Below are 13254 nucleotides of genomic sequence, written 5' to 3' on the forward strand. Positions count from 1 at the left end.
GGCCTGGGCGTGTCAGCTCGATGCTTTCTCGAATTTGTAACCTTCCAGTGTGGTGGTCGGGGGGTTCCAGAGCTTTCTTGGAGAAAGATGGGTACAGCCCTGACCGGTAACCTTTCACGGACGAAGGCCTTAGCTCTCCTTAGCTCTCATTTGGCAGACGATTTTATCCAAATCGACTTACATTGCTTTATCCTATACATTTTACTTAGGTATTTGTAATCCCCTGGGATCGAACCCACAACCTTGCGTTGTTAACGCAATGCTCTTACCAATGAGCTACAGGAAAGCTAAGCCCTAAGGGTGCTTGCTTAGTGATGGATGCGGGTGCATCAAGAAAGCGGACTTTTTCGGTGTCAGGTGCACCGCATCCGCACGTTCCACCCGGGGATCTCGACGTAGCCTTTGGCTGCCCCACCATCGAGGGAACTAAGGGAGCCTGAGCTGGTTTGATTGGAGCGAGCCGTGAGTGGAGCGCTCCAAGTTTTACACAGCTCCTCATGCACCTCCGGGAAAAAAGAAATTCCACCTCGCTCTGATCCCAGGAACCACGTATCCCACGATAGCATAGCTGACATCACTTCTGCTTCCTCCTGAGCTCGACCCCCCTGGGGGGGAGCTTGGATTTGTCAGAGTCGGATGCCAGTCTCCCTCCGATGCTGCGAGCGACATCTCATCTACGTCACAAATCGTTTCCGAGTGTGTGCCTGAGAATCCGGATGGTATGCCACCTCCGGTTGGGGAGCATTCAGAAGAGCGAATCAGGATGCGATTGGACCGTGAGCACTTGACTGGCGGGTTTACGTTCGCAGAGGTCCCCACATCAGTAACGCGTCTTCGTTGAATTTGTTGAATCCGTTTTGTTCGTAGTCATGAGCGAAGGCTCTGAAGAACAAAAGGTAAATGAATGCTGCACGCTTGCTTCCTGTTATATCGGACATCCGGGGGGGAGACCGGCATGCAAATTTCATTCGCCAAATTTCATTGGCTTTTTCTATAGTAGTCAGAGTTGATTGGTTTTCAAGGGCGAACCCATCTGTCATTCTCGACACAACGTCAAGAGACCGACAGAAAGGGAACTGTTTCGCAACAACTTTTCTTAGTCATCATTGGACAATTCTTCCGAAAAAGCACGCAGCACGGCCAAAGGAGAGCAGGAGACTGAGCATGCGCAGACGTCACTTTCATTTGCAAACAGAAGAGAGAGAGAGCATACGTTCGAGAAGTTCAGGTGTTTGTTTGACGGCATTTGGGTGAGGAATGTTATATAAACGGTGGATATAACCCTGGATTTAGATTTAATTTAAAACTAATATATGGAGCTGTCCCAGCTCTAAAAGATGCCGGACATGAACCATTTGCTGTGAGTGAAACTGATGTCTGTGTTTTGTTGACAATGGGTGCGGACGTGCTTTGGTTCAGCCTTAAAACAATAGCTACTCATAGCATTGTCTCAAAACAAGTAGTGTGACATGTAGAAACATTTTGTGTTATGAACGACTCACGAGTCAAGTGCAGGTTGCTGAATCTTTATTAATATCCCCGGCAGGGAACAAACAACAGAAGATCTTGACAAGAGATAGTGATCAGAGGGAAAAAACGGGAACTTGGCAAAGTCACAAAAAGGCTCGAGCGCTCGGCCAAAAAACAGGGGACTCCTCTCAGAAGTAAGTACAGAGGTAAGTACTTGGTGCGGTCACTCAGTTCAGGAGCCTAGACAAGACAAATGGTTACTGACTTGTAGATCAGCCAGGGCAGGACAAGACTGGACTTGGACTTGGACTTGGACTTGGACTTGGACTTGGACTTGGACTTGGACTTGGACTTGGACTTGGACTTGGACTTGGACTTGGACTTGGACTTGGACTTGGACTTGGACTGGACTCAGAACACAAGAAACACTGGGAATATGAAGGAGAAACCACAGGGAGATAACAAGGAACAGCTGGAGAAAAGAGCGGGAAAATCAGAAACCCAGGTGAATCAAAGAACCAAGTAACGAGGAAATTAACGAGGTAATAAGAGGGCGGGTTAAATGAGTAATTCAGACACATGGCAAGAATAACAAAGGACAGAGAAAGAAAACACCACAAGTACTAGACCCGAGACCCAACAATTTTGATTACGTATTTTATAGACATTAAAGGGACTGTTCATTCAGACCATTTACTCACCCTCAGGTTATTGCAAACATGTATAAATGTATTTGTTCTGATAAACACAACGGGAGATATTTGTAAGAATGTAGTAAGTAAAAGATCTCATTCCCCATTGACTCCAATAGAATTTATTTTCCCTAATATGGCAGTAAATCTGTTTGGTTACGGACATTCTTGCAAATATCTTCCTTTGTGTTTAGCAGAAATAAATAAATGTATAACCTACAGTATATTGCATGTGTAGACTGTTTCTAACAACCTGAGGGTTAGTGAATGATGAAAGAATTTTCATTTTTGAGTGAACTATCCCTGTAACGTATGAACGCTTGATATTATTTTTTCCGATTGGAAACACGTTAAACACATTTGAAGCAATTACTCTGCATCCATTTTTCTGTCACTCTTACACACAAGCACGTTTGTCTGGTATTTCGTACGCATAGGCTTAGTGGCAGCTATTAAAGGGGCCACGCTCATAAACCTGCTGCTGAGACTTCTGTCACTAGAAAGTATTTTTAAAACAGGACTGTTATGTTGTTTGATTGTGATTAATAAAAGAAAAAATGTGAGATTAATTAGTTCATTTCTTTATTGATTGACAGCAATAATTTGAATCAATGAACCAATAGTACTTAATTTTTACTCATACCATGTGTTCCAGGAGCCTCTGAAATTGTTTCAGTGAGACCGCTGACTGCTGGATATGTTTCAGGCAGTTCAACACTGACTGAACGTGTGCTTTGCTTTGGCGGTGTCATGGAGACAGAGTTGAGTTCCATATTGAGAAAGAGGATGCTTTGCAAGGAGGAAAGTATGCTCTTTTCTCGGTTGACCCGTAGTTAGGGTGACCACCCGTCCCGCGTAGCGCGTGCGCGCACAGCGTTTGAAGCCCAATTCATGCGTCCCGCAAATTGAGAAGGTGTCACGCATAATCAAAGCTTTCTCAAAAAAAGTTGGTCGCTCTATATCCTCGAGCCCCAGGCAGCCAAACGAACATTACTTGACAGTTCAGCACGCTACTGTTGCCACACCCACCCCTCAGTTGAACTGCTGACTAGGTTGTTGCGTTGTTGTCATGACAGCGCGCGCACATTCACTCCAATTTGAAAAATGGAGAAAGAGACTGAGTCTGAGCCAGGGGCGATTCAGGCTTTCAATATTAGGGGTGCTCAGCCTCCAATGAGGCAACGCGAATTGCGCGAATCACTCCTGCCTCGCGACCTCCCACTGTTTTACGTGCCTGCCTCGCGACCTGCCACTGTAATATGGTGCAGTTTAGCGACCCGTCACAGTTATATTTTCCAGTTATGCGGCCCGTTCTCCCCATAATGGTATGAAACACGCCTCCAGTCAGCTAATAAGCGTCGCGTCTGCCACAAAATCTCTCGCTGTTAAGGTGCCTGAAACTCAGACAAATGCGGACGAGAGCAAACAAACAGTGCAACCATGCTTTTATTTACTTGTTTGTTTACTTTATTCCGCCAGTTTTACTACTGGACCACGCGTCGCGTCTGCCTCAACTTAGCGTCACGCCTGCCACAAGATCTCTCGCTGTTAAACTGCCTGAATCTCAGACAGATGCAGAGTTTTTGTAAAATATTCTTTAAGTACAGTATTAGTTTGGTGAGTTGATAGGATTTATATAGCCTCAAAAATCCCGAAATGTTTGTAATTCAACAACACTGAAACAACATCTACAACATTTATTATTGTTATTATATGTCAACTGGACAAAGATATTTAGCAAAATATGAAATGTAGGTAGGCAAGAAGACACATTGTGGCTTTAATACAAAATTGAATGACAGTATTAAATATGTATCTATATTAGTCCTTGAAACATTACTTTTTTTACTCATCAAACATGACAGAGAAGGGGACGCAGAGAATGAAATCCTGTCAGTAAAGTTATGTAACGCAACAAGAAGCATCCATTATTCATTAAAACCAGTCTGAATCAGAATCTGAAGATGTTCTGTAAAGGAAGAGAGAGTACAATAATTTACATTTCATAAAATACATAGAATACACAAAGCATTCCATATTACTCCAAAAGTCCCCTTGTTTGCTATAAAAGACATGTGAATAGATGATTTATTTAGGAGGTTAATAGAGCCACCTACTTTATAATTGCCGACACCTTTGTTTTGTCAGATGACAAAGGTAATTTCAACCTTTAAATAATACTGTATATCAAGAATACTTTGCTAACCATGGTCTATCCACCTTTTCTTCATCTTGTTTTTAAAAACATTCTGTAGTTTATTGTCATAGTGTCAGTAGAAAAAATAAATAAAAAAATAAGGTTTATTTTGATAACAACACTCAATAAATATTGTATTTTTGTATAAAATTCTGAAAATATAATTTTCCCTCAGATAAGAAATTAAAGCCACACTGAAATTTAAGCTGATATCACAAATAGAGTTAAGTGTCTGTGATACATTTCGTTGCTGTATTATTAAATAATTTATAGCCTAGTACAGGGGTTTTCAAACTTTTCATGCCAAGGACCCCAAAATATGTTTAACCTTTCGCAAGGGACCCGGTTTCTAAAATAGATATCTAGCAGATGTTTTCACTCAGCAAATCTCAAGATCTTTAGCAGACGTATTACAGACATTGAGACGTCTCTGAGACGTATTGCAGATGAGCAAACTATGTATTGCAGATGTCTGTAAGATGTAAATGCAGATGTCAAATAGACGTAAGCCAGATGGATTGTGCTATCTGAGAAATAGTAAGTGTGGTATTATAAGGACAACCAGGGCCGGCCCTGGCCAATTTGCTGCCCTAGGCAAGATTTCACCTGGTGCCCCAGGAATTTTGTTATTAAACTTACACAGAAACAAACTGCACAGCTTTGTCTTGTTTTTCTTTATTTTGAAAATATTTTGGAAACACACACACAACGTATTATAGATACAATATAAATATGTTTATATTATATTATGTTAGTGCAGAAAAAACTATATTACAGAAACATTGCTTTCCTTTGCTTTCCTTGCCTTTCTTACAGCATATGTAACATTCCAGAAATTATAAATAAGAGTGCTGCACAAAAAATAAATAACTATATACAAACTTGAATGAACTATGCAAATGTATAGCAAATGTTCTACAGTCTTACTCGCCTTGCCTTTCTAGCAGCAAAGTCATCTATGATATCATCATAAGACAGCTGTTGTGAGACTACATGATTTATGCTAATGACTGAAAGTCCACTGAGACGTTCTTGAGCCATTGTAGATCTCAGGTAGTTTTTAAACAGTTTGAGCTTAGAGAAGCTCCTTTCAGCAGCAGCGACTGTCACAGGTAGAGTGGCAAAGATTCTCAGAGCGACCCACAGATATTTCAAAAGTGCATCTGAAGAGAGAAGAGGAGGATTATATGTGACCATTGGGTGTTACATTTTATTATTAAAAAGCTGATGATACACTGTAAAAAAAATCCTGTAAAATTTACAGTAAACTACTGGCAGCAGGGTTGCCAGCCAGTTACTGTAAATTGTACAGCCACAGTACTGTAATTTAATTTACAGCCATTTACTGTAATTGCAGAATACAGGAAAAAACTGTAATTTTGAATAGCAACAGTATAATGCTGTATTTTTTACAGCAAATTGCTTGATTTTAATTTACTTTATTTAGAAGAAATACATAAATCACTGTATATCCAGTATGTTTTGCATACTGGATATACAGTGTTTATTTTTTTTTAATTGATACAAAAATACATTACAGACAAATTGTGTACGTTGTTGTACATGAAATCATTTTATTCAGTAACAACTTCATAGTATCCAACATGGCTCTTTAAACATTCATGTTTAAACAACACGTTAACCAACATTACCATCATGAAACAACATTGCAAAACAAGGCCCAAGTGAGTCTGTAAAACGGTCCACATCTTGATCCATCAGAGCACAACAAGTAGCTGGAACTATGGAAACGAAACAAGAGAATAATGTTAGATATTCAATTTATAGTCAGAGAAAAACAGAGGACAACATATACAGTCAGAGAATAATAAAATGATGTAATTCAATGATGAGATCTGTGTGTGTGTGTGCGTGTGTGTGTGTGTGTGTGTGTGTGTGTGTGTGTGTGTGTGCGTGTGTCTGTGTGTGTGTGTGTGTGTGTGTGTGTGCTTCTTACTTTTCATCGATTACACTGAATATTCATCATTGTGTTTAGAAGAGCGGCAACATGTGGGTTCACTGCAACCTGTTTCTTCTGTATCCTGGCATTTTAGATGACGCTTCTTCTTGTTCCACTCTCTGGATTAATATCTACAAAGAGTCAGGAAAAACTAAATGTTATATATTAAATGTACAAAATATATTATATTAAAACACATGAATTAAATCATCAGCTTGCTAGTGTTAAATAGGGGAGACTTCTAAATAATTTGCCCAAAAAAAATGCATCTCTCGTTGAGAAATATTGTTTTAAAGGTCTTAACAGGTATATAACATTAACATATCTATAAAATGCAGGTAAGGAAGTTGTTCAATTAATACCTTTCATTGGACTCCAAGATACACGCTGCCCCATCCTGGTACTCAAGCCTGAATATGTAACATGCTATGAACAGAGTGGTAAGGCCAGACATGAAGCTGTGCTGAGCACCGTCACACACAACCTAACCTTCAGTAGTCAGCATCCAGTGGCCTGCATGGCAAAGTGTGTCCTAAAACAAACAATTATACATGTGACAATAGTAATAGTTAATAGTGACTATACAATTATCTTTAAGCATTTTACATTTAAACTACATTTTAGTATAAGTGACTCTACAAACAAACTCTAAGCAAATTAAACAGAGTAACTTACACTTAAAACCGTACTTATACAGAAATGTAATCCAACTAACGTTAGGGATGTCACGGTCAAGAAATTGTCACACTAGTATTTTGTAACGGGTCTCACTCCCACCCTCCAACGGTCCTATTTGGGAGACAGTCCTGCTCTAACGATGAGGATGTCGCTAACGTCTTTTGCTCAAGCTCTCAGCTGGCCTCCGATACATAAACTGTATATCTAGATGGTTACGTACATTAATCACTTTACCGGGCTATCCTCCGTGAACATCGACTTACCTCAAGCTATGGTGACTCATTTTAATTTGGGCGCTCGATTTAACGGATGACTGCATTTGCAAATTTGAATTACACCACAGAATAATCACGAGCGAGTGTGGTATCCCAACTGTCGAAGCATGTAACTTTTACCGAGTCTACGGCGGGCGCGATGTTCAACATTAAAAAAAAAACCGTCAATTTACTAATACAATGAACTGTAGCTCGTCACATACCGCCTTCACTCCTGGTGTGAACAAAAACTCTAAATAACATGAACAACTTCTGTCCTCAGGTGCTATAGCGACGGAGAATGTTTGAAATCTTACCGCGAGGGCGCTGCTGAAACCCCGCAAGACTGCTTCGGTCCCCGCGGATGGAGGTTGAATCCGGGGTTAGCAATATGAACCGCGAATTTAGATACCTCTATATAAAGTAACCAGTATGATAGTTACCAAATATGGAAAAAAATACGTAATAAGTTACTTACCACAGGTGTGAATCATTCATTTTGCGCACTACACCAATCTCGACTGTTGAAGATCATCCCGCCATTGTAGATTTTAAATTTACAGCAATATTCTGTACATTGAGTTAATCCGTCACGTGACCCCAGAATGCATTGCACTTTACAGCAATATTCTGTATTATTTAAAATACAGTCAGCTTCTGTAAAATAACGCTGTAGTTTTTACAGCAATTCGTTACAGTGTAGTGAAACTATAAAAATATGGCAGCACCTAAACCACATTATAGCTTAAAAACACAAACAGCAAGAATAATTACATCTGGTATTCATGCACAAAATTCTATTCATTGAGCACTTCTCTAGCATACAGTAGTTACATTTTCAAAATTAATTTTGAAAGTGTTTGTTTCCAGTATATCTGGCATGGCAGCAATGTCCTACTACACTTTATGATGTTATAACCATGAAACAGAGGAGAAACGTAAATCTTTATTTAAATTGAATTTTAATGTAGCTATTTTTAATAAATCCATATATATAATCCATATATATATATATAACAACATTTTATGTAGGACTCATTTTAAATAAAGATTTACGTTTATATAGCAACATTTTATGCAGAACTCATTTAAATAAAGAGTTATATGTCACTACTTTCTACTCAAGGACCTTGACAGAATTGTAGTGGAGTAAAAAGTACGATATTTGTCTTTCAAATGTAGTGAAGTTAAAGTAAAACATCTCCTGAAAAAATAATACATACAACATTACTAATTTAGCCAATTCAAATAAAAATACCATAAAATACTGCACAAGTTCGACTAACTATGTCATAAGCTAATTCAAATTAGCGAACTTTACAGGCATCGTTGAACTAACTTAATGCAACATAGATAAACTAATCATTACCTACCTCTGTCTTTTTCGCGTTTTTCTTCCTCTTCTCTTCTTTTTTTTCTTCCCTGGGCACCAGATGGCTTCGGTCTTTTTGACATAATGACAACTTATCAGTGTCAGTGAATTCGGCCATCTGTCACTCACAATCACACACAGGTAACGGATGTTTGTTTTGTTTTTCAGCAGGGCGGGGGCGGGGGAGATTGATGCGTCACTCAGTCGGACCGGGGGGATCGGGATTCGGGAAAGCAATGTTGTAGTTTTGTCTTTATCGGACGATCGCTTTTTTTAATCCATAATATTTAAGTAGTATTGAAAATAAAAAAATTAAAATATATTCATAAAAATAGTAATTTGGGCGCTCGGGCGCCCCAAGGGGTGGGCGGCGCCCTTAGCATTTGCCTATTCCGCCTATGCCCAGGGCCGGCCCTGAGGACAACATATTGAAAAAGTTAAACTGCAATAATCTTCAGTATAGAGTTTTACAACTTTTGCTGACTTTAGTTCCTCAAAGAAGTTCTGGGGACCCCTTAAACCATTCTGGAGGCCTCTTGGGGGTCCACGGACCCAAGTTTGATAAACCCTGGCCTAGAACATGCATAGACTCATTTAGAAAATTTAAAAACCAGTGCCACTACATCATTATTATTGCAAAAAATTACATATATGTATAATAAATGAAGAGTTCATTTTCAAAAACTCTCTCTTTTTAATCTTTTTAATTTAATTAGTAGTGGGCTGTATTTCAATTGTTTAAATTAGAATACACACTAAAAAAATAAATTCATACAGGATTTTTTAAAATGTATCAATCAAAGCATCATATTGACCAAATAATAATTATAATAATAAAAATGAATAAAATAATATAATATAACAACGAGACTACACCAACAATTTGGCCTTGACTGTTTTTATTTTGACACTTAAAGATGCACAGATGAGACGCGACGCTTGCTCCATTAGTAGTAAAACTGGCGGAATAAAGTAAACAAACAAGTAAATAAAAGCATGGTTGCACTGTTTGTTTGCTCTCGTCCGCATCTGTCGGAGTTTCACGCACCTTAACAGCGAGAGATTTTGTGGCAGACGTGACGCTAAGTTGAGGCAGACGCGACGCTTATTAGCTGACTGGACGCGTGGTTAATACCATTATGGGGAGAACGGGCCGCATAACTGGAAAATATAACTGTGACGGGTCGCTACACTGCACCATATTACAGTGGCAGGTCGCGTACGTAAAACAGTGGCAGGTCGCGAGGCAGGAGTGACAGGTCCGGTGACAGCTCTACCCGTCACGGAAAGATTTTACTCCCCCTCCAAAGGTATTAGTTGAACAACTTCCTTACTTGCATTTTATAGATATGTTAATGTTATATACCTGTTAAGACCTTTAAAACAATATTTCTCAACGAGAGATGAATTTTTTTAGTGCAAATTATTTAGAAGTCTCCCCTATTTAACACTAGCAAGCTAATCATTTAATTAATGTGTTTTAATATAATATATTTTGTATATTTAATGTATAACATTTTGTTTTTCCTGACTCTTTGTAGATATTAATCCAGAGAGTGGAAGAAGAAGCGTGATCTAAAATGCCAGGATACAGAAGAAACAGGTTGCAGTGAACCCACATGTTGCCGCTCTTCTAAACACAATGATGAATTTTCAGTGAAATTGATGAAACGTAAGAAGCACACACACACACACACAGATCTCATCATTGAATTACATCATTTATTATTCTCTGTCTCTGACTGTATATGTTGTCCTCTGTTTTTCCTCTGACTATAAATATCTAACATTATTCTCTTTTTTCTTTTCCATAGTTCCAGCTACTTGTTGTGCTCTGACGGATCAAGATGTGGACCGTTTTACAGACTCACTTGGGCTTTGTTTTGCGATGTTTTCACATGATGGTTATGTTGGTTAACGTGTTGTTTAAACATGAATGTTTAAACATTCCTTGTTTAAAGAGCCATGTTGGCTACTATGAAGTTGTAACTGAATAAAAATATTTAATGTACAACAAGGTACAAAATTTGTCTGTAATATATTTTTGTATCAATTAAAAAATAAATAAACACTGTATATCCAGTATGCAAAACTTACTGGATATACAGTGAATATGTATTTCTTCTAAATACAGTAAATTAAAATCAAGCAATTGGCTGTAAAAAATACAGCATTATACTGTTGCTATTCAAAATTACAGTTTTTTCCTGTATTATGCAATTACAGAAAATGTCTGTAAATTAAATCACAGTACTGTGGCTGTAAAATTTACAGTAACTGGCTGATACCCTGCTGCCAGTAATTAACTGTACATTTTAAAGGATTTTTTTTACAGTGTACCAACCTCAACCGAATCTACATATTCATCACCACCATAAACATCACCAACCTCATCAGACATAACATTCTCATCACCACCATTGTCAACCTCAACAACCTCAAATGAATCAACATCCTCATCACCACCATCATCAACCACACCAACCTCAACATCCTCATCACCACCATTAACTTCACCAACCTCAAACGAATCAACATTCACATCATCACCATCATCAACATCACCAACCTCAACATCCTCATCATAAACCTTACCCATCTCACCAACCTCATTTACCTCAACTGAATAAATATCCCTATCACCACCATCATCAACCTCACCAACCTCAACATCCTCATCACCACCATTAACCACACCAACCTCCACCGAATCAACATTCACATCACCACCATCATCAACCTCTCCAAACCTCAACATACTCATCACCACCATTGTAAGGCAGCTGGAAATGTTCTAAGAACTAAGGTTGTTTTTGATGCTAGGATACAAGACAAGCAAACCCCATTTATAGATCCTGAGGAATGATATCCTGCCCTCCCCTCAGGGGTTGTTGATGCCCAGGAATTGAACCCCCTCTTCTTATCACACCTCTCCCCTTCATCTCTTCAGGCCTGATCACTAGGAAAATGCTTATGCTCTATTCTGTGTGTATCATTTATTGTCATAGTATGAAGTTTTGATGATTCGTGTTTGGTATTGTTTTAAAGGTCATGGTGCAATGGGTATAAGGTCTAGTTGTTTCAAATCTAACAGAGATTATATCATAACTGTTTAACTCTAATCCATCACCTGCACTCCTCAAAGAGGTGTGACTTTCTCAGGGAATCCTGTTTATATGTAGATTGTGATCTCCTTTGATGTTCTCTTCACTGAAGAGAAAAAAAACAAACCAAGTTTTCTCGCTGACCATTGGCTTTGTTACATCTGGGTATATAAGGTGAATTGGCAAAAGACTCGAGGAAGGCTTCTGTAACCAGAACTTCCCACATTGCAGCTGTGTGTCTTGATTTGGAAGCATCTGTAAACAGAACTTCCCACACTGCAAATGTGTGTCTCAATTTTACCAGGTATGATAAACTTTGTGGTTTTATTTTATTCTTATACTAAGTTAATAATCTTTGCTTAGTACATTAGGAATTTCTTTGTATATGCATTCTATGATTTTAATTAATGTTGTGCCTGCCTGGTTTAATAAATTGTTATTGTTAATATTATCTGAATTCTTCAAAGTTTGTTATTACAAGTAGATTGAAAGGAACCTGTTCTGTTACCGCAAAATCGATTTGTCAGGATAGGTAGGGCTAGTTTATACTAGATTTTTTAAAGGAGCATTGCTAAAGCTCACATGATTTCCACCTATCATCTGGCCTAGCAAGTTGCATGATCGTGACTAAAATAACTATTGTTATGTTTCTGAGCAAGCATATCGCGGCCAAACTTAATGATATTAGTTTACCCGGCAACCTCTGACTAGAGATCGGAACTGACCGTTTTGTGTCCGTGAGATCCATGAGCCCGGCCGGCGTGAGACTCTGAGCGACTGCAGGTCCCAATCGAAAGAATAACTCTAATATTAAATATTAAAATATGAAGATTTATAGATAAATGAACGCTTATCAACAGATACATTTGAAATGACATATAAGTTATTTTATATTATATTGAAATTGGAGTCAGATCGGTCTTTACCACAGAGTCATTTAAATTGGAACTAAATTGTAACAGTTCTTGAATAACTTCATGTAGAAATCGCTGAGGAGAAGCAGAACACGAGATCCCTTCAACCATACCATGGGATTCCGTTGTTGGGCCTTTGGGTGGTCTTTTACAGTATCATCAACCTCAACATCCTCATCACCACCATCATCAACCTCAACATCCTCATCACCATCATCGTCAACATCCTCAACCTCAAGAACCTTAACAGAAATAACATTCTCATTACGAACATCATCAAAATCTCCAACCTCAGTATCCTCATCACCACAATCATTAACCTCACCAACATCCTCATCACCACCATCATCGACTACGCCAACCTCAACACAATCAACATCCGCCTCAACACCGTCATCAACTTCTCCAATGTCAACATCCTCATTTTCACCATTTACCTCACCAACCTCAACTGAATCTATATATTCATCACCACCATTAACCTCACCAACCTCAACCGAATCAACATTCTCATCATCACAATCATCAACCTCTCCAACCTCAACATACTCATCACCACAATCACTAACCTCACCAACATCCTCATCACCACCACCATTAACCACACCAACCT

The 13254-nt window shown here is 38.8% G+C and overlaps 1 long non-coding RNA gene across 1 annotated transcript; it reads right to left on the reverse strand.

The window, feature by feature from the left end:
- Positions 1 to 5769: 5769 nt before the first annotated feature.
- Positions 5770 to 7388, reverse strand: LOC130418146 (uncharacterized). Its single transcript, XR_008906299.1, has 3 exons — positions 6682 to 7388; positions 6317 to 6450; positions 5770 to 6101 (listed from the first exon to the last, which is right to left on the reverse strand). It is a non-coding gene; the product is annotated as an uncharacterized LOC130418146 (long non-coding RNA).
- Positions 7389 to 13254: the final 5866 nt, after the last annotated feature.

This window comes from Triplophysa dalaica, chromosome 3 (genome assembly GCF_015846415.1).
Source record: "Triplophysa dalaica isolate WHDGS20190420 chromosome 3, ASM1584641v1, whole genome shotgun sequence".
Lineage (NCBI taxonomy): Eukaryota > Metazoa > Chordata > Actinopteri > Cypriniformes > Nemacheilidae > Triplophysa > Triplophysa dalaica.